The sequence below is a fragment of the Cyanistes caeruleus genome, chromosome 9 (genome assembly GCF_971803275.1).
Source record: "Cyanistes caeruleus chromosome 9, bCyaCae1.hap1.1, whole genome shotgun sequence".
Taxonomy (NCBI): Eukaryota; Metazoa; Chordata; class Aves; order Passeriformes; family Paridae; genus Cyanistes; species Cyanistes caeruleus.
In genome coordinates this window covers 18,673,066-18,693,050 of record NC_141709.1, presented here as the reverse complement: position 1 = coordinate 18,693,050, position 19,985 = coordinate 18,673,066, and the positions used below count along the sequence as shown (strand labels likewise).

General features: G+C 46.5%; 3 long non-coding RNA genes across 4 annotated transcripts in view; 1 reads left to right on the top strand and 2 right to left on the bottom strand.

Annotated features, from left to right (window-relative positions):
* LOC111932812 (uncharacterized) overlaps positions 1–8,424 on the top strand; it is a 30,385-nt gene extending 21,961 nt beyond the window's left edge. Inside the window, exon 3 of the long non-coding RNA XR_002866352.2 lies at positions 7,365–8,424. This is a non-coding gene — a long non-coding RNA (uncharacterized LOC111932812). The remainder of the gene's footprint in view (positions 1–7,364) is intronic.
* On the bottom strand, positions 983–15,118 carry LOC147651648 (uncharacterized). Of its 2 annotated transcripts, XR_015290481.1 has the most exons (5): positions 14,990–15,118; positions 13,518–13,596; positions 4,067–4,344; positions 3,635–3,962; positions 983–3,284 (listed from the first exon to the last, which is right to left on the bottom strand). It is a non-coding gene; the product is annotated as an uncharacterized LOC147651648 (long non-coding RNA). The 2 variants fall into 2 exon arrangements; XR_015290480.1 differs by lacking the exons at positions 13,518–13,596; positions 14,990–15,118 and having other exon boundaries at positions 2,576–3,284; positions 4,067–7,368.
* Positions 15,119–18,365: 3,247 nt separating this feature from the next.
* The window catches only part of LOC111932811 (uncharacterized), an 8,171-nt gene continuing 6,551 nt past the window's right edge, over positions 18,366–19,985 (bottom strand). Inside the window, exon 4 of the long non-coding RNA XR_002866350.2 lies at positions 18,366–19,909. This is a non-coding gene — a long non-coding RNA (uncharacterized LOC111932811). The remainder of the gene's footprint in view (positions 19,910–19,985) is intronic.

Genomic DNA, 19,985 nt, shown 5'->3' with positions numbered 1-19,985 from the left:
GAACATGGACAGCGGGAGGTAAAGAAATTTGTCTGCCTTCAAGAGCACAGTCACCCTCTGCTCTCCAGCTCCCTTCCCACCCCTGGTCTCTCTCATTGTTTGGCTTTATGGCCTTGTGCCACTTGGGCTGATGTTTCACTTCTAAATGGCATTTCAGCTTTGGCCCCCCTCACTGCCCAGCACCCTCTCCCGGATTAGCTCTTGGGTGCCATATGGTACAAATGGCCTGCCACACACTCGCTCAGTCAGCGTTTAAAAACCTGCCAAAACGCTGCCTCAGCTGGCAGCCTGCCTGGTGGCTCCGTGGGCTGCGAAGGGAGCGTGACGCTGCCTGGAAATAATTGAGATGGGGCCCTGCCAGGTCACACACAGCAGCCCTGGGAGCAGCGCTCCCCTTGCCCGTCCGCTCCCCCACGGCACGCTCAGACATTCCTGCGCACAGATCCCCCTTGCCATCGCGCCAGTTCCCCAGCTGCCCGCCGATGCAGTGAAAAATAGCACTTGTTTATTTCGGCTGTATTCTGCCTCATTCTGAGCACGGGCCCTGGAGAGCAGAGTCATGGACCGCTCCCCAGACAGCGCCACAGGGCGCTCCCCAGCTCCAGGCCACAGCGGGGACAGCCACTGACTGTCATGTGGAGGACAGGCAGGGCAGCAGGACCACCGGGAACTTGCTAAGGTTTCCTCACCTTGCCATAAACTCCTTTCCTAAAGTATATGTATATATTCCTCCTTTCACAGTGGCGTGTACTTGTCCTCAGCTGCTTGCTGAGGGTTGATCAGTCCAAAGCATCACCCTCAGAGACCCAGTCTGGAGAAACAGAAGAGAAGTAAGCCTTGTAAGGCTCAGTAGAATATTGGCCCCTTGTCTCAGGGGAGAAAAAAATGCATGAAAAAGAGTCAGCTACAGCAGCAGACCTCCACCAGCATCTCTCCAACAACAGATATTTTTCCCCTCTTCTTTGACTCTCTTGCAGCCTGACCAAGCTTCTAGCTTTCCCTCATCCTACAGCAGTTCTGACTCCACTTTCTCTTCTACCAATCTGATGTGATTTTTGCTCAACTTTTTTCCCTTCAAGAAAGGAGACTTTCTATCTTCTTGTTATACTAGAAGCAGATTAATTCAGATGTCTGGATCACCTCATATTAAACAGTATATTTTAGTTTTGATCCCTATGAGATCTGTATCAGATTTTGTTTCCAGATTTTAGCTGAGAGCTTCTCATGGGCTACTCCAGCTGTAGGGCTTTTCCCTAGCAGTGGTCCCCCCATCCAAAGTCCTGCTGCTAGTGCTGTGAAATTGTTTTCCTCTGATGCCATTTCACAAAAAAGGCAATAATCATGGAATAGATGATCCTTCTGAGTCCCTTCTAGCTCAGAGAAGTCCAGTTCTGAAGTGTAAGCTAGGAGTTACTTAGCCCATGCTAAGTACCCACGCCAGAGCAGGTGACCTACCATCCCACCCAGGAGCCATGCAGTGGCCATAGCACAGACAGGCAGTGTGACAAGCTGGTGGCAAGGCTCAGAGGAGGGGCACCTGGAGCACACTGGGCCTACCAAGGCCCCAGACACACCAACTCCCTGAGTGGTGGAAGCTGTGGACATGCCCAGCAACACCTGCAAAATGACCTATCATGGAAAACCTGAGATAGGCAAGGAATTATGTTGGCTGAAGCACTCACCTAAACTCCAATCATCCATCTCCTTGGGGAACTTGTGAAGTGAGGTACCTCAAACTTCTGCAAACCACTGATCACAAAGGGTCAGGCATCCAGCTTCACTTACAGCAGACGAGAAAGAGAAAACATGCTATTCCTGTGTCACTTTCTATTGGGCAAGTAGGTCAGCAGTTAAGATGATGCTACTCCTTAAAAGACATAATTTTGTGTGTTTGTAACTCGTCAACTCCAGATAACCTCCAATTGAGCATCAAACCTGCAGGAGCCTTCATTCTTCCTAGTTTGGACTTCAAAGCTGTAACATTACCTATACATATTTGTGCGTTATTTAGCTCTTGTTAGACTAAGCTTTGCCCTTCAGTCACAGTGGGGAGTGGATAGAAGAAAGGCAATATCAGAATAAAAAAAAGCAAAACTATAAAAGGAAATGCAGGATGAAAACACCTTGACAATGACTGGTGGCTACATTGGTAATTCCTGTGCAGTGGTGAAGAAAAGCAGCAATGCCACGGTTCTAATGTTTTCTGGTGAAATATCTGTACAATGTGCCTACACAAAGCTTCAGATGAAACAATCTCTTTATAAGCTTTTGATAGCTAGAAAAGAAGTGGCTTTGCCATTATCTCTGTTTGTGAAATGAAAGTAATACTTAGTCTTGGTGCTCCTGTATGGAGGTGCTGATCATCACAGTGACAGCCAAACTACCTTTGCTTGTTAGTTGTTTACCTTATGATAAGGGGAAGGAGCTCCTTTGTTGTCATTGTATCGTGTGATGTGGTAAAACACAATCCATGCCCAATGTGCAAAGGAATTTCAAGCCAGCAATATTTATCCATGCATAGACAGCACATATTGCTGCTTTGCTGTCAGCGCTGCTTGCAGCGCTTTAGTGAAAATAAAAGGGCATTTGTATCTCAAGTGCTACACTGTGTTGTGACAACATGAGTGTTACAAGGGCTGTTTGGTGTTGTGCCACACACACAGGGTTGAGAAGGAAGGTTCCACCACAGCTGCCTGGAAAGACTCAAAGTGCATGAAAGAAACCCTTACAAGTGACATTTGTAACCTGCTGCTGTAAGGGATGTGCTCCCATACCCAAATGCTGCCCTGGGTGTTCCTGCTGTTGGCAGCAAGGAACTGCTGTTCCTGGGAAGCATCACTGCCTGCACAGGTGGCTGAGGTGCATTTGAGTGGAATCTGGCCAGTACATGAAGCCCACTAAGAAACACCAGAACCTGGCATTTCAGATGCTGAGCAACTTTTTAACTGGATAAAGGATCCTAGGTGAACAGTATAGCCTGAAACAGTGTGAGGGGATTAAAACCTTTCACAAGCAATCAGCTCTACCTAGCAGGTTCCCAGGGTCTGTTATATATGGTGCAGCACAAGATCCTCCATTTTCCTGAAATAAGCAAAGAAATAATCAATACACAAGTGCTGGACCAAGCAGCTTTAAGGATCGTTCAGGTTCACTGCAGTTTCCCAGCTTTAACATGATGACGTATCTACCAAAATAGTTATTCTCTCACAAAGTTCAAAACACATGGAATTCCCCATCAAACTCAGCAGTTGTTTTAAAACTGGTCCTATATTCACAGTCAGAACCTGCAAAGAAAGAAGAAAAAACCCACCTGACACATGTCTTCTTTCTTTAGCCTCCGATCTTGAGTCAGAGGAAGCTGTCAACACAACCGCACTTGGGATTAAGTCCCTAGCAAGGCTAGGGAAAGCATTTGTGTGTTAATAGTACATAATTTACCCTCACCACAACCTCTGTACCAAAGCCACCTCCCCTGCACATGGCTGGCCATGCCTGCTGCATGGGCAGTGCTGACACTGGAGGGTGGCTCCTGCTCTGCTTCCTAAAACCACAGGACTCCAAGAACAAGGGACATTTAGAAGGGAAACTTGGCACACAGGTAGCACTGCAGGGTCCCAAAGTCTCTGGAGCTCACCATCAAGTTTGTGGCATTTTCCACCATGACATTAAGATGTTCTTCTCTGTAGTGAGGCAGAGTACTGGCATGGACAAGTGACAGAAATGTCTCCAAAGCAGGCACCATCCACCTTTCATTCTCAAGCCTGCAGTCTTTCCATCCCTGCTCGTGAGAGGCAGGCATGCCTACAGTCACCCTTAAGCCCCCACTCGGCAATCTGACTTCAGAACTTTCCAGAAGTTGTAAAACATCCTCTTGCAGGCCCCTTGGCTAACAGGCTTGTAGAGAAGGGAAGTTGGATTGGAGCTGTCTCCTGCCACAGAGCAGTCATCAGAGCTTCAAACACCTGAAAGGTGAGAAGAAAAGGGATTCACATTTAAAAATACCAAGTCACTTCGGCTACTATTGATTCCTAAATCAAAAAACTCAACTAAATAAACTGGGACTTACTGAATTAAAGCAGAACACGAAGCTCTGTGCTCTGAAGTGGAGTGAGAGCTGCTTTCTGCCTTACAGCCAATGCAGGAACTGCCAACAGCTTTCTACCTGCCTGACTTGTGCTATCTCAAGAAGAAAAGCAGTAGTGTCCCTCGTTTGCATGTCCATCTCTGTTAATGGGTGACAAGCACGACCAGTCGCCCCAGCAGCCCCTCCGAGGTGCAGAGCACAGCGGTGCTCCCACAGCACCACTGTTATTCTGGGAGTCAGCCTCGATGGGAAGCAGAAACCTGTACCAAGAAAACCTGCAATTGGTAAAGTAGATTTTTTTCTGCCCTGTTTGATTCCAGCCACAGGGTGCTATGGAACAGCAGCTCTTTGTATTGCAAGTATCTTTCAGGCTGCTTCCTTCTCACTGAGTATATTCCACAGAGCTGTTCTTTGCAGTCAAAAATACAGACAAACATGGATTACAATGAAAATATTTGAATGAGCTTTGATGAGGCTGTGGAACTAGAAAACACCATCGTAACAGCTGGGATCCCTGCACTGAAAGGACACACTGTTAACTGAAGTAAATATGTTGCTATGAATTTCTGACTTAATTGACAGAACATTTTATAGTGTGAACTTCAAAATCTCATTAGGAATGAATCAGAACATGGCTATGTGCCTGTAACATTTTCAATGCCAACATATAGTCAGGCCTGCTTGGAGTTGATATCATTTCTTGATCAAGCAGCTGAGAGATTCCAATGTAATTCAGTGCAATCAATTATAATGCTTCATGCCAATACGTAAAACTAAATTGGATTAACAGAAATACCATCACGAAATTGTGGTCTGACAGACAAATCCCAGCATTTTTAGTGGCTCTTAGTTCACAGCCATCCCTGACATGCCTAAGCTAAAGAAATAAAGGCATTTTCCTGCTAACGTTGAGATGTGAGGTGCCCGAGAGGCCAGCTAGGCTGCACAGGAGGATCTCTGTGTGATTGAAGGGCTCTGTCAGTAACTCCTTCTGCCCCACGAGGACACTACATTTTGGCACTTGACTACATTACCCCTGTCATACTCATTCTTATTATGGAGGTACGACTTAATTCTCGTCAGCTTCAGAGATAATATTACAAAACTAAGCATAATTAAAATATCTTCCAGACATTTAATGCCTGCCTGTTCCTGCTCAATGTGTGGCCACGCATTACTGACAGAGCAGCACCCATAAATCTCCCAGCCGAGGCACAGCCACTGCTGACTGCCCAAACTCCCAGCTCAGCTCCTTGCCCTGGCAAAGGCAGGCTGGGCTGTTGGGATGCACAGCATGGCAGCCTTCTGGGAAGCACGCTTCACCCTCGGACCAGCCTGCCCTCCTCAGGAAAGGGTGGTCTCCTGAGCCAGGAGAAACTTGGAAAGCTGGAGTTTGGAGGGACTACCTTTACAGAAGTCAATTAACTGGGAACACCTAGCACTAGCACCCTCATCTGAAAGCTAGTTACCAGTTGTTTCAGTAAAATGACTGATGAGGGTCTGGTGAATCTTTCGTGAGAGATTTAGGAGGTAAAAAATTCCATTGTGTATGGTTGGTTGCCTCTTTCAGTCAAAGAAGTGTCTTAAGAAATTACTGAATTGTTTGAAACAAACTCAAGCTGTCCACCACTTTCTCAGGACCACTGCTTAACTAATTTATTACATTTGGAGAACTGACCTTTTGATGCTTGGGGGACCTGTGAGCTGGCACAGTCTCCCTGATGCAGTACCCCAAGAAAGCAGGACTGAGGGCAACAGCAGCAACACGCCAGACTTCTCTGCTTTCCCACTGCCAGGCTGGAGCTGCACAGGTCACACAACCTTGGCTGGATCTCAAAGTGACCCCCAAAAGCCAAGGGTGAAAAACATCAGTTCATATAGCCAGGTTTATTCATTCACTGTTTCCTTCTGAGCTAAAGGGATGCCTGGGAGCTGAGGCAATCCCTTAATATCTGCTTAGCCCACAAGTACACAAATTAAAATATCTGACAGACTGCTAATGAGCTGATGTTGGAATGACTGGGTAGTCTGTTATCATTTGGCCATTCACAGTTTCCTCACAGCCCATCTGCGAGCCAGGCAGCTACAGCCTTCCTCCATTTACACCTTTTGCCATTATCGGCCTTTGGGAAAGGCCTTTAGCAATTAAAGTTTGTATCAAACATATTGTCATCTTTCCCACCCTGTTACTAGCCCCTCTGTGCTACTACAAAAGGTCTGCTTAACAGAAGGCTGGAGCCGTAGCTATTTTGTACACACTTCTGTACCTGAGCCCCATGTTTGTGCTCCAGCCTGGCAGCTTAGCTCACATACTGCATCAGATGCTCAACACTGCCCTGGCAGCTCACAGCTCTCTTCCTGGGCAAAACCCACCAAACTAAATCCTAACACATCTGGGCTACTTTGTGAAAGGCTTCCTGGTATTAGCCAAAGGTTATATACATATACTCTTTTGTTCTGAGGTCAAAAAAGAGAGAACCACAAGATAACCGGTTTGGGCTATTGGAAAGGAAGTGTCTTGCCTGCAGGTAGTGCAGGTCCCAAAGGACTAGGATTGCTGGGAGGACAGATGCAAACTGAGGACAAGTGCTGTATGCTCCTACTTGCTCTGCTGAAGTGCCAAGACCCCAAGGAGAGCCAGCACATGAGGAAATGCACAGGGCAGAACTTCTGCAGAGGCACCTGTGCCACTGCAAGTGTGTACACATCAGCTGTCACATGCACATCCATCAGCTGGGAGGCAAAACTCTGTAAGTGGGCCCAGTGCCTTCAACCAGCTGCATCTTAAAAATTCCCAGTTCGTAAGAAGATCTGCATTGACTGTGGTTTCCCGCAGGCACTGCAGTCCTCAGGGTTGTAATTCTGTCCACCTAAATAAGGTGAAAAAAGGAAAGTAAACAGATTGAGTGTTATATGACAGTTCTGTATGGTGGCAACTTGTTTGGCTTCTTTGACTAATGACTTTCCCCACACAATCACTCACATCAGGCAAATAAAGCACAAAAACAGAAGATCAATCCCTGATGAAACAAGTCCTTTTTTCCTCTTCAGCTTAGAAAGTCGGTGGTAGTGGTGGAAGGTGCTTCCAGGCAGCTCGAACTTGCATGAGAGGCAGAGAAGTGCAGACATCCCTGACCTTGTTTGGCAGCATTACAAAAGGTCCTATTTTCAGATGGAGGATCTGATCTCAAAATATCCTCTAGTGTAATGAGTACAAACAAGGCTTTCATCTGTCTGTCTCAGCCATGTGTCTATTTGCTTTCTCTGGTTTTTACTGCAGGGAACAGCCTTGTTGCAGAAAGCAGAAGGAAGCTGAGCAGCGTCACACCTCTGCACCAGCACGGTACCAGCGTCACTGGATCAAAACCACAAACCAAAGTGCTCTGCTCAGCCACGGTGCAGCAAGAACCAAACCACTGCCAGCTCTTCTGTGCACCTCCAGCTGTCTGCCTGGTTCACGACGCTCAGGCATAGCCCTGACGGGAGAGGAGAGTCTGTAACATTGCTCCAACCTGGGAATATGCAGGCTGTGGCCAGCAGAGTTCATGGAGGGAGATGAGGGCAAATTTCCTGATATCACAAAGAGCTCCTTAGAGAGCCAAAGCAGGGTTCACTGCTTTGGCACCTCCTCTAGCTTGCCTGAGTACCACCCAGCACGCCCGTGGCAGTGCCAGAGCTGCCAGCACAGCACACACAGCACAGTGGAAGGCTGGTGGCACTGCTGGTGGCACTGCTGGTGGCACTGCCGGTGGCCAGCACGGTGCTGCACAAAGCCAGGCTCTGCTGGGGGCCACCAGTGGGGTGCTGAGGCAAAAACAACCAGTCACAGTGGGCTGGGAAAGGCTGAGGCCCCCAGGAGGAGCGGGCAGTTTCCATCACCTACAGATGTACCTCTGCTGGGCCATGGTGAGCCACCCTGGAGGTGCACAGCCTCTGCTCCACACCTCGGCACCCCCAAACCAAGACACCCCACCAGCTCTTCAGAGCTGGTGCCTTCAACACAGCCAAGACAAGGGGCTTGGCAAGGAGCTGGGCAGGCAGACCAGTGAGCAGGTGACCCACAGAACCTCCTGGAAATATTTTGTGTACTCAGCACTCAACAGGGAAACCCCAACAAGCACAAAACATTCGTTCCTTATAAGAACGCACTGCAATATTCACTTTCCTTGTGATAAATAGATTATAGGATTTTTCCCTGTCTTCTTTTCTCCCCCCATTATCATTTAACCAGTTCTTAAATTACAAGTTACTAAGACTCCATTCGAGTGTTGCAGTTTTCATGTTGTGAATCTTGGGTTAAACAATTCTTTCTCAAATAAATACTCCTTTTTCAGTTTCTACTGATGCTTTTGTTGTTCACAGTAATCAAGTTCCCAGCTGGCTAACCTCTCACCTAACACAACGTCTTCATCTTTCATTTGAACAAAATTTATCATCCATAAGCAAAGACAGAAAATGTGTGAATGTCTAAAGCTTATGTAAATTAAGAGGCTCTGCACACTGGTCCTAAAAATAGTAGATAATAACAAGCATTTCTTCAGCATACTATAATTATGGGCCTGCTGTCATGTCTTGCATTGTCTATAAGGTCACCGTTGTATTATACAAAATTTACAGTATATTATCAGTTAAAAACACAATAATTAGCAAGCCCACGTCTTCCAGCTTCAGCACCAGTGATGAATGTTCACAAAAAGGAGGAAAAAAAAGGCATGTTGTTTACTTTATGTGGACAATACACACTTAAATTTAATCATCACTGTCTGCTATCCAGCGGGTGATATTCCTTTGCTATTATAACACTATTTGCCAAGATCAGACTACACCCTTGGGGTGAATTTGTTCTTAATGAAGGGACAAGGAGCCAAATCTTTCACTATCATATCACTGACATACACTTAGACATATTTCTTTAAACTTTATAATGCTGTATGACTTATTCTAAGATAATGTCTGGGTGAACATCTCAGGCATTATTTTGAGCACTATAATAAACCTTTAAACTTAACCTTCCAATTTTTCAACTCACAAAGTATGTGTATTGAGAGAATCTCTCCCATAATGTGAGTCTTTTTTTTGATTTCTTGAAAAATGGAATTTGAAGAAAGATGAGGGAAATTGCACCCAGACCACAAGTGCCACAGCTTCCAGCAAAGGCCCTCAAGAGGTTACTCAGTTTCCACATTGTCCCATCCAGCCACTTTAGATTTTTCTGGTTGTAGTGGCCAACCAGCAGGTGTGGCTGTTCCACCCTCACCAGCCACCATATCACCTGTGGTCATTCACAAAAGAGATCATCTAAAAAAAATCCTACCAAGAGATCAGAACTGGTGATCTTTACTCCTCAATGACCAGGAAAAAAAAAAAAACAAAACCTTGGAAAAAGTTTATAATTTTCTCAGTGGAAAAAAAGAAGAGGACAGAAAGCTCTCTGTTAGAAATGAGCAAATAAAGCATTTCCAGACTGTGTATCTTTTGACTGCTGTTAAGTACCATTAAATAGGAAACACCAAAATGTTTCATTTCAACTTTTTCAGCAAACAAACAAGGTCTAGGAAATTCACAATCAGGAACTGACCAAAACATTATCCAGTGTAATTAAGAATTTTGCTATGGATGGAAGAATTTGCTAATTCCACTCACATCCTTTGCCCTGAACCCCTCTGCAGCCACTGTGGCAGGGATTACAAGTGCTGTGGGGAGCCAGCAGCTGCCAGGAGAGCCAGAGGAGGCCGAGCTCCAGCAGGCACTAACACTATCTTTCATGTCGTGCCAGTGAACCCAAGGCCCAGCTTGTAACAACACTGCCTCTGATTTCTAGGCCTGCCCTAAATTGCCTTTCTCCTGCCATATGTCACCCTCCCCAGGTCATGCTCTGATGGGCTGAGCTGAACTGGAGCTGGCAGAGCCCAGCACCAGCACAGGATGGGAGAGGATCCCTGCAGAGCCCTTGGGCACCAGCTGACAGGGCACTCACATCCCAAATAACACAAACCACATTCGGACCACGTTAGGAAGAGCGTGGTCACTGAGGCCTCGACCTGGCAGGAGGATGAAGAAAAAAAAAGGTTTGCAACCCAGTGTTTTGTAAGTCTTGCCAGCAAGATTTGTGGTGAAGCCAGCACCCAACAGCCCACAGAGCTGGGATGTGATGTAGAACAGCCAGGCAGCATCACATCGGTACTGAAAAAGCATGCACCCAGCACAGACTTTGGGCTGGTACTGAGGCTCAGAGCAATGCTTAAGGACAGAGCAGGTCATACACAGGAACCTCATCCAAAACTGGCCTAAGTCTCACCAATAGCCTTCACACAGAAAACACCTTGTTAAAGCAAAAAAAATAGACTGGATAGGAAAATGCATAATCTTAAGATTCTTTGAGAACTTCCTCAGTTGCTGATGTCCCATAGGAGAAATTATTTAAAGGACCAGTCTGCCTGTGCAGCTCTTGGTGCTTCAGATGGTACAGCCTGCATGCAGAACCCAGTCTGAGCAGACAGAGCACCTCCTGCACCTCTTTCCCACAGTCCTGCCACAAATGCCTGCTCAGGAAGTGCCAGGCTCTGCAAGCAAAGGCACAGCACCACCAGTGCCTTCTGGAACCCCACCAACACCAGGGAGAGTCTGCTTTGGTGCAGCCATAGACATAAGGATCTGGAGGTTTACATAAGTCGTAGCCATGTGGATTTGCACAGCTGATACCACAAGCACTCCCACCACATGCAACAGGCACCTCCAAACCTTATTAGCATTGCAGTATATGGTACACACTCACCCCAAACACAAGCTCTCCCTGCTCCTTCCCTGTGCCAGGTAGTGCATGATCAGAGAGGTACAAATCTTGTGATTCAAAGATATGGGTGGTCCTTCAGGCTCTGTCTATGCTCATTCTCCAGCCTTCATGTTTTCATGAGACTGTTGCTACTGAGAAGGGAAGGCCTTGCCAGATGTGGTCCCCAACATACTCCCCAAAAGAGTTTTCTGGCTGCTTGCTGACAAAGGCACTTATTAAATAGCTGCTTCAATCTGAAAGCCAGTGGTTGTTAATACAAAGAGGGGAAGTGAATCATCCAAAAGAGTAGCAAAAAACTGAACAAAAGTAGAGTGAGCTTCATTGGACGTTTTGTAACTGGAGTCCAGCCTCAGCCCCCTTAAAATGAAGCAGATTTGTGTCATTCTGCTCTATGAAAGGACATGCAGCATGACCAGAGCAACAGGCATGGGCAGGGACCCCCAAGCACAGAGCTGGTGGGAAGCTGGGAATCCTGTCCACCTCCTCACAGGGTGAGTCTGCTGTAGCAGTGTGGCTTCAGCAGAAAGCCACACACAAGTTTGGGAGATCAATCTGTTCACTTTGGGTATTTCAGAACAGGAGGTGTGATGTCTTTGACACAAGGCTGCAAGTTCAGCATGGAAATATGAAACCCTTAAATAGGTCTTTTCTTTAGCATTATCTCACAAACACTTCAGCCTGCCTAGCTTTACATGAAAATAAAAGCCTGTGCAGTTAAGCAGAAAGCACTGTTTGTGGACTTTAAGGCCAAACTTTAAGGAGACAATGGCAGACACTGTGAAACTCCTGGCAAGAACCTTGCCATGTCCTCCAGCCCAGATTCCCTTTTCCTCTGATGGGATCATTGAAGATGGTCTCAGCCCAGGTGAGTACCAGACTCAAAGGCATTACCTGGAGTCAGGACAGGCTGCCCAAGGAGCGTTGCTTCAGAAGCAACAACCATGCAAGCTCAACACTGGAGGAGAGTCAAATGAGCATGCTGTACCCATGTCAGCTGCTGGCTGGAGATCCCTCCCTGACACCCTTCCCCAGAGGACTGCATGGATAAACACCCTCTACTTGAACAAGACCAGTAACAGCAAAATGGCTTGGTTGTCTCTAAAAAAAATCTAATAATGTGCATCAAGGGAGAGACCCATGGTCTGACAGACTTCTTTTTCCCCCAGAGCGAGACATAAAAACACATTTCAGTAGTAAGGAAGACACAGTTTGAAGTGCATCCCTAGTTAATTATATTCAAGAGTAATAATTAAATATACTATTAAATTTTAGAACTCCATCCTTAAAGTATTAAGCATTTTGTGACTGTGGTGCAGCTAAACCACACTCTGAAAAATGCTTTGACTTGCTTTATAGGGAGGTAACGGGTCCTAATGAAATAAGGCATTCTACACAAAACTTACTCTACACAGTTCTCTATTATTCAACAAAAAACACAACACATCCTTTAGATTTAGCACAATATTTGCTTGAAAAATCTGACATTTACAGCCAGTGTTTGTGTGTGAACAGGCAGCACTGCTGATCAGCAGGTGCTCAGGAAGGTTCTGTGTACCATGGGAGAGCAGGGAACTCACTGCTGCTTTTAAGAACAGAGGTTCCATTCCTGGCACAAATACAGAGGATAGTTTGAGAACTCCAGTGGCTGACAAGACACTGGATTATGGACTTCTCTGTAGCCCAGAGCCATGGAGAGAAACTGCTTTGATGCAGCTCTGGTAAACAGCAAAAGCCAAGTGGGAAGGTTCTTATGAAAAATGAAGGAGGAAAGAGCTGAGTTTATTACTAAGGATTTTTCCCACTATTATCATTTAGCCAATTAAGGTATTTATTTAACACTTGAAATTAACAAAACATTTTGTTTGAATATAGGAACATTTTAAAACCCCCTTTCTCACCTACCAATCCACTGCAGCACAGATACCAGGCACCGAGGGTGAGGCCATATCCCAGCTCTGAGAGCCAGGGAGCCGTGGCAGGAGCTGGGGAGGGCTCGGTGCCACCGTGCCCTGCGGCACCTGCGGTGGCACCGGCGGGGCTGGCAGGGCCCGTGGGCTGGGCACAGCCCCACTGCTGCCTGTGCTGGCCAGGAGGATCCAGAGCCCTTCCCTCTGCCATGGCACCTGGGGCTCTGCTCCAGCGCCAGCCTCCAGCTCCTCCTCAGCACTGGCTCCTCTCCACGGGCTCAACATCTCTCATCCTATTCCTCCTGCCATGTGTTCCTGCTTTCTCTACTACATACACTTGTTCTTACAAAACCAAAGAGAAATGAAGCAAAGGGCTGCAAACTGAAAGCACATAGCAAAGATGTCTGAATTCAAAAAAGAGCAGCCTTTTTCATTTTTACTTTTTTGCTTCCCACACCCCTCACACTCCCAGTAGAGCACCATTCCCCAGCCAACCTGCTCAAGCCCACACCATACCGAGCACAGAGCCCAGACAGTCTTGCAGACCACACACTGAAGCCACCCAGGGAGTTTTTGAGAGCAGACACCGGTGAAACAGCCATGACTTCAGTGAGAAACCCCAAATAGGTCAGAGTAACCATGCACCTGCCCATTTCTTTCCAATGAGGGGAGTCTGGAAAGGAAGATTGTATGCAGTTGTGCACAGTGAGGTGAGCTGAATCCCATCCTTTACCTAGTACTCGCCTGAGCAGGTCTGTGCACATCCAGCTACTCTGCAATGGTATCTAAGACCAGCAGTAGCTGATCCATGCCTGCAGAAGACAAGGAGTGTCAGACTGGAGGACAGTAAATCTTACCTCTGTCATTCAAGAAGCAGAACAAACTCTGGGACGTTCAGAGCTTCCAGGTACTCAAGACACTCAGCTCACCTTCCCACTAGAGAAGCACTCAGCACTGCAGGTGCAGAGTGGTCAGCCCAAACAGGGCACCAGCAGCTGTGTAACCCCTCTGGACATCTCCCTTCCCTGCACAGTGTGTTGAACTGGACCTCCTCAAAGCATTGAAGACAGGGCAAGGGACAAGGTTGTATTCCAAAGAACAAGAGTATCAGATGACAGTATCAGCAACTAGATTGAAACCTGCTGTTCTGGAACCCCTGAGCTTCTTATGATACAAAAAAAATACAAATGTGACTGAAGACTGACTGGTGACCTCAGTGACACAAGAGGGGTTAAATTGCTGTCAGTAAATTGGGAAAATGGGGCTCCACAGCCTCCTCCAAAAGCTTGGAGTCTGTCCTCTCTCTGGGCTCTGGCCCACCTCCATGCTAACAGGGTGCAGCCAAGGCAGGAGACAGCAGCCCCTTGCCTCCCTGGAGTACAGGGGACACACACCCCAAATCATTTCTCCTGCCTGGATGCTGCAATTGCAACAATTCTCTTGTAGCCACTACTCTGAAACTGTTAACCAGGCTTTGTCCATCCTTGGAAATGCAAGTTATTTTGAACAGTGGGGCCCAAGCCCCAGCAGCTCCTGAAAACACAAAGTCACCAAGCTGCTATTAAAAATATCCAGAGGGGCATTTGTGGACTGTGTGACCCAGCAGGGCTTTCGCATCTAGAAAACAGAAATGTTTTCTGTAGTTTAACAAGTTATTGAAAGGTCAATCCAAAAAGTATCTCGTAATAGAAGTATTCAGACATTTCTATTTCATCTCCTCTGTTGAGGGCAGTGTAGCTCAGCTTGTGGAGACTTACCTCAGGCTATAGCTCACCCTACAAGCACTCATTCCTCGCTCACTCTTGTTAGTTATGTACCACACTGTGCAACATCAGCTGAGGTATTTTAGAAATACAAGTTTAAAAAAGCATCTGGTCTTCTTTAGATGCTGGCAGAGAGAGTGCTTCCCACCCCTCCCAGCACTCAAGCAATAGATGAAGAACTCTCCATCAACTGTGCTTTGCAGCTGAAATGAGCAGACCATCCACAGGGGAGGGGAAATCATCTTTGTAGCTTAACACCATGCAGAGACAAGAGGCAATGCCTTCTAAAATGCACTTGCTCCACATGCCCAGCACGGCCCCATCCCCAAACACTAACAAAGCTGGAGGTGGTAACACTCTCAATTCTGTGTGGGCATCTACCAGCCACAGCATCTTTCCACCAGTACTGCACTCTAATTCATGCAAGGAAGGTAACATTTACCTGCAGAAAAAGAGGCAAAACAGGACTCTCCTAACACAGATCTAGCACTAGCAGCACATAGGAACTCCACAACAGCGAAGCAACTAGATTTCTTGCTGGTTTCCTGTTCCACTCACATTTATTCTCCCCTGCCCTACAGTCCTGCTAGTTTTGAAGATGCTGGCACCTGAATGCAATTGTAGTTGATTACCTAAGCAGGATGAACAGTGCCTGGTATCACACCAGAGCAGGCTCACGACCTCAAAGAGTTACAAATACACAGACCACCAGTGAAATCCTGATCCTTTCACTAGATAATACAGATTTCTTCTAAATCTGCTGTGTTTTTTATTCTTTTATCCTGCTTTCTTCCTTGAAATAAGGCACAGTATTCTGCATTTTGAATGGTGTCCACAGCAGAGGATATGGTGGCCCTTCTAAACGCCAGCACACCCTGGATTTTAAAAATATTCCCACATCAAGGGAAGAAGCTGTGGGGAAAATACCACAATCAGCAAAATCCTGGTAGAAGCCAGTAAAAATACAATAAATGGCTCCCAGGGGTGTCAAACCAAGGCCCCAAGACCCCACAGTAGGAGGGGATGCCTCTCCCAGCAAAGGCACAGGAATGAGCAGAGCTCAGAGCCCCAAGACTGCAGCACTGGGCCGACAGTCTCCCACAGAATAAACTGTTTCTGACTCCTTTCCAAGCCCGTGTTTGTTGGGAAACATCAAAGCCAGTGGAATAGTAGGTGTCCCAAAATGTCTTAATTCAGAGAATTAGTGTTAACCGAGTCTGATTAGCTCCATTTATCTCTAATTAATTACCTTTACCTAATTAGACACCCTGTTTCCAGTAGACATGGAGTCAAGTAGACTAGATTATTAGTGTAGTCATTGTGCCTTTACAAAATCCTGAAATTAATGAAACGTGCAAAAGAATCCACGGCTTTAATTGCACAGGTGTTGCCTTATGGCAAAGCTTTATCATCTGATTACACCAAGGGATTATTAGTGACTTTTTATATAGAGGATGAGCCTGTGAAATGTACCTTAGCAACAGCTCATTAGTTTAGGGTTGTTACTGTATTATTTATTACATTCAGCCTTCCCCATTATCTAGATTGATTCATGGACCTATATTTTCCTCCCCTCTGTGCAGGAAATAAATAAATAAGTGAAGGCTAGCTATTGCTGTCCAGCTGCAATATGAGGGGAAGGCAGAACGAATTCTCCAGCTACCAATATTCGCCCTTTAATATAAAGCTTTAAAGTTGATTTAAATAAAACTCCTTTTTTTTCCCTCCCTCAGAAAAGTAATCAATTCAAGCTTCTGTCAAACTGAAATGCTTCCTACATGCCATCCAAGCAGTTGGGGCCATCTTAAATCTTTTCAGATAAATAAAAATATATTACTGGATTGAAGAATTGAGTACAATATATTTAATCCAAAATAATTTTTTCTGCTATAACTCATACTTTATGAAATCTACCAGAAATATTTTATTTTGATATTTCTCTTAACTGTTTGGTTGTTGGCTATTTCTTCAGCTTTGGAGGAGTTTGCCAGGTAGAAAAGCTGTCTGAATAATAGAATCAAGAGAAATAAAGCAAAGCTGCAGCCTCTGCATTAAGAACTGCTTTCCCCAAAGAGAAACTACTTGCTGTCAAGGTTGAGAAGGCTTGACCTTACCTTTCTGTGTGTTCCCCAGCAACATCCCACTGGACTTGCTAAATATCACCAGTACAACAGCCCTGGCACTGCCCCAAGGAGAGGAGGCTTAACTGACCAACCAGCAATCCAGCAAATAAAAGCAGACAGTAAACAAAATTATTTTCCAAAATCATCCAGAATACCAGATTCATTGAATACTATGTAGAACCTTACTGTTCACTTATTACTTAATATAAAATAAAAATGGGGAAAAATTTGGAGCAATTATTATGTAGGGTGTGACAACTGATTTGAGCAGCAATAATGACTATTTAATTACAAACATGGGTATACCATTTCTTATGTCTGCATTACAAAAAATTGAATATTCATCTCAAAACCAAGGCTCTAACAGACAGCAGTTTTGTAGTGTGTTCACATGGCAAACATGCAAATTGTGCAATAAAAGCACTTGTGATGGCTTCTGGCTGCCTCTGCCAAATAGGGATTATTTGTATGGACATAAACTGTATAAAATAAATGTGATATTCACCTGCTTCATATCATTTTTGTATTGTTGCTCTTCCAAAACCTTCCCTGGAAAAAATTAGCCACTGTGGTTTCTAAAGGGCCAAAACCCCTGCCCTTGCTATGAGATCCTCACGTGGGACCTCCCAGCACACCACATCCCACAGGAGCAAAGCAGCTATAGGGCCTCTGATCCACCAAAGAGGGACAGTGGCAAAGGGTGAGCCACATCCTCCAAACTGATGCCAAACACAACACATATGTTCACTTTATCAATCTAAAACTCTTCTTTAGTGTTACGTCCCAACAGAGCCCATCCCTTGATGGCCTTGACGGGATTCCCTTCCCTTCTGCATCCCTGGTAGCCCCAAAAGGACATAAATGATCTCTTAGGCTTGATCCCTGGGGATATCAATCCAGCTGCCATCCTCTGAGCAGGCAGCATTGGACCTGAAAACATAGACATCCAGTTCTTCACCCACAGATCAGCACTTACCTGGAGAGCAGGAGGTCCAGGGTTAAAACTCCAGCAGCATGGATATTGAAGGTGGCAAGGGGGGGCAGCAAGTTATCCAAGAGCTGGTAGGTAGGAAGGCAAAAGCAGGAGAGAATAGGAGACTCAATATCACCAAAAACCTCAGATGAGTTACATTAGACAGTGCCAGAGACAACACTGGAGGAATGCTCTAGCCCCAGATCCTCTACACATTCCCTCAGAGTCTTAGATGCTCACTGCTTGGATAAGGCACGAGGCTAAAGCCCAGCCTCTGCCAAGTATATGTACCCCAGAAATACCCACTGGCTGTGGGAAAAATAAAAATTACTTTTGAGGTGTTTGTATGGACTTTCAAGTAGGATCCCCACTTGCATCTTTATTTTGATTTGTGTTCATACCAAACCTTTCCTCCACAGTCCCTGCTGACTGCCCATCAAATGCAGTCAGATCCATGAATGTTGTCTGTGCCTTTAGAGCAGCCACAGTCCAGGCTGCACCAGTGATGCTGGGAAAACATTTTCATTCTGAGCTGCAGAAATATCTCACACCTGTTTCAAGCACATCTTTGCAGAAAACTGTGCTAAACACTTTCTTAGGAACTAGTCTGAAATATATGAAAGAAATTCCCATGGGATTGATGGTTCTTGGTCCCTCTCTCCAATTCCTACTCAAAGAATTCTGTCCTCACTGTCAGTAATGAAAACAATCACACCGTAGACAAGAATTAAAGATGTTTATTATTTATTTGAAGAACACAAACTATTTTTCCAGTGGGAGGAAGAAAATTACATGAGAGATGTGCTGGTCACATCACTTATTAGGAGGCTGCCTAACAACCTGTGGTTAGAGTGAGACTGTGCCTTGAGAGGAAAGGGAGCACCAGAAGCACCTCATGAGCACACACACCCATGTCCCTACAAAAAAAACACTTCTAGAAAGTGAAGAAGCAGCTAAGGGCAGACCCCAAAATAACCTTTGCCTGTGTGATAATTGGCAAGTCTTGAGTGCTTCCCAAAGGCAGGTATCCCATCTCACCCACCAGCTGGGAAAGCGGAGCAGGGAGGGAAGGCCACTTACTGAAACCACCAGGACCTACCTACCTGTAAGAGCCAGCTCTTCATCCTCCAGCTTGCATCCTCTTCCAAAAGACACCCGCCTGTCTTTCCCAAGAGGTGCCATGTCAAGAGGGACTTGCTCTGCTGCTTTCCCCTTGTCCCACAGAGGCAGCCATGGGTTGGCTGCTGGTCTGTTTGATGAGCAGGCCCTGGCACACTCCTCCTGCTGCTGGCACCAGTCCTTGAAGGGCTGGCTGGCACCAGCTGTTGCAGTGAGCTCAGGCTGTCTCCCATTATCCGAGTGCCAGCTATTTGGAGGAGCCAGACACCAGGCTGGCAGGTCTAATGGCAGCATGCATCTAAAGGCAGATAATGCTGTCCCCTGCCCAGGGGATGGACGTAAGGCCTAGGTGGCCAATAAAGGTCTTGGAAAATGAAAACTGACATACAGCCACCACCTAAGTAAGGACTGCTAGGTCAACAACAACAGATGGGGAAAAAAGTTACAAAACCCCCTCAACATGCTGGCTGGGGGATCACTGTCATGGTCCCAGGCTGGGCCAGAGCTTGAACTGCCCATCATTTCTTTGCCGCTAGCTTCAAATTAAAACATCCCTCCTGGACTCCACCCTGGTGAAACAACAGCATAGATACGTCTAGAATGTCCACCCCCAGCAAAGCTGGCTCTCCTCCGAGACTGGGAGGTGTAATGGCCCACAGCACCTCCAGAAGATCTGCAGCAACTCTGGAGCCACCTCCACCCTCCCACCCAGTCCAGCGACTTTCCAGCCTTCGTTCTCCAAGAGTATTCTTCATGTACCTTATCCCTTCTTTAATCACCCCACACCTGGGCACCAGCCACTCACCACAACGAGTAGGAAGACCGGCGGCACCGCCACCTTCTCTGCAAACACAGGCTGTGACTTTTGGGGTGGCTCCTCTCTCCTCCCGCACCCCTGTTTTTGGAGCGGGCCAAAGGCTGAGCCTCAGCCCTGGGTGCCGGTGCTGGGTGATGCCCAGGCCGGGAGCCGGAGCCGGGCCGGCCCCAGGGGATGCTGCGGCGGCCCCAGCGGCTCCGTGGGGCGGTGACTAATTGTCCCCGTAAATCACCGCCCCGCGCCGCGCTCCGCCGTTTATTTTTCTGACAGTAATTTAGTGCTTGCTCTTTTCCACACTTGTCACCGCGTGTTTTTCCTCACATTAGAAGCCTGTAGAAAAAGGACAGTAATTAGCGGTGCAATACATCCTGGCGGAGGCTCTTTCATCACACTGTGATAATTGCCC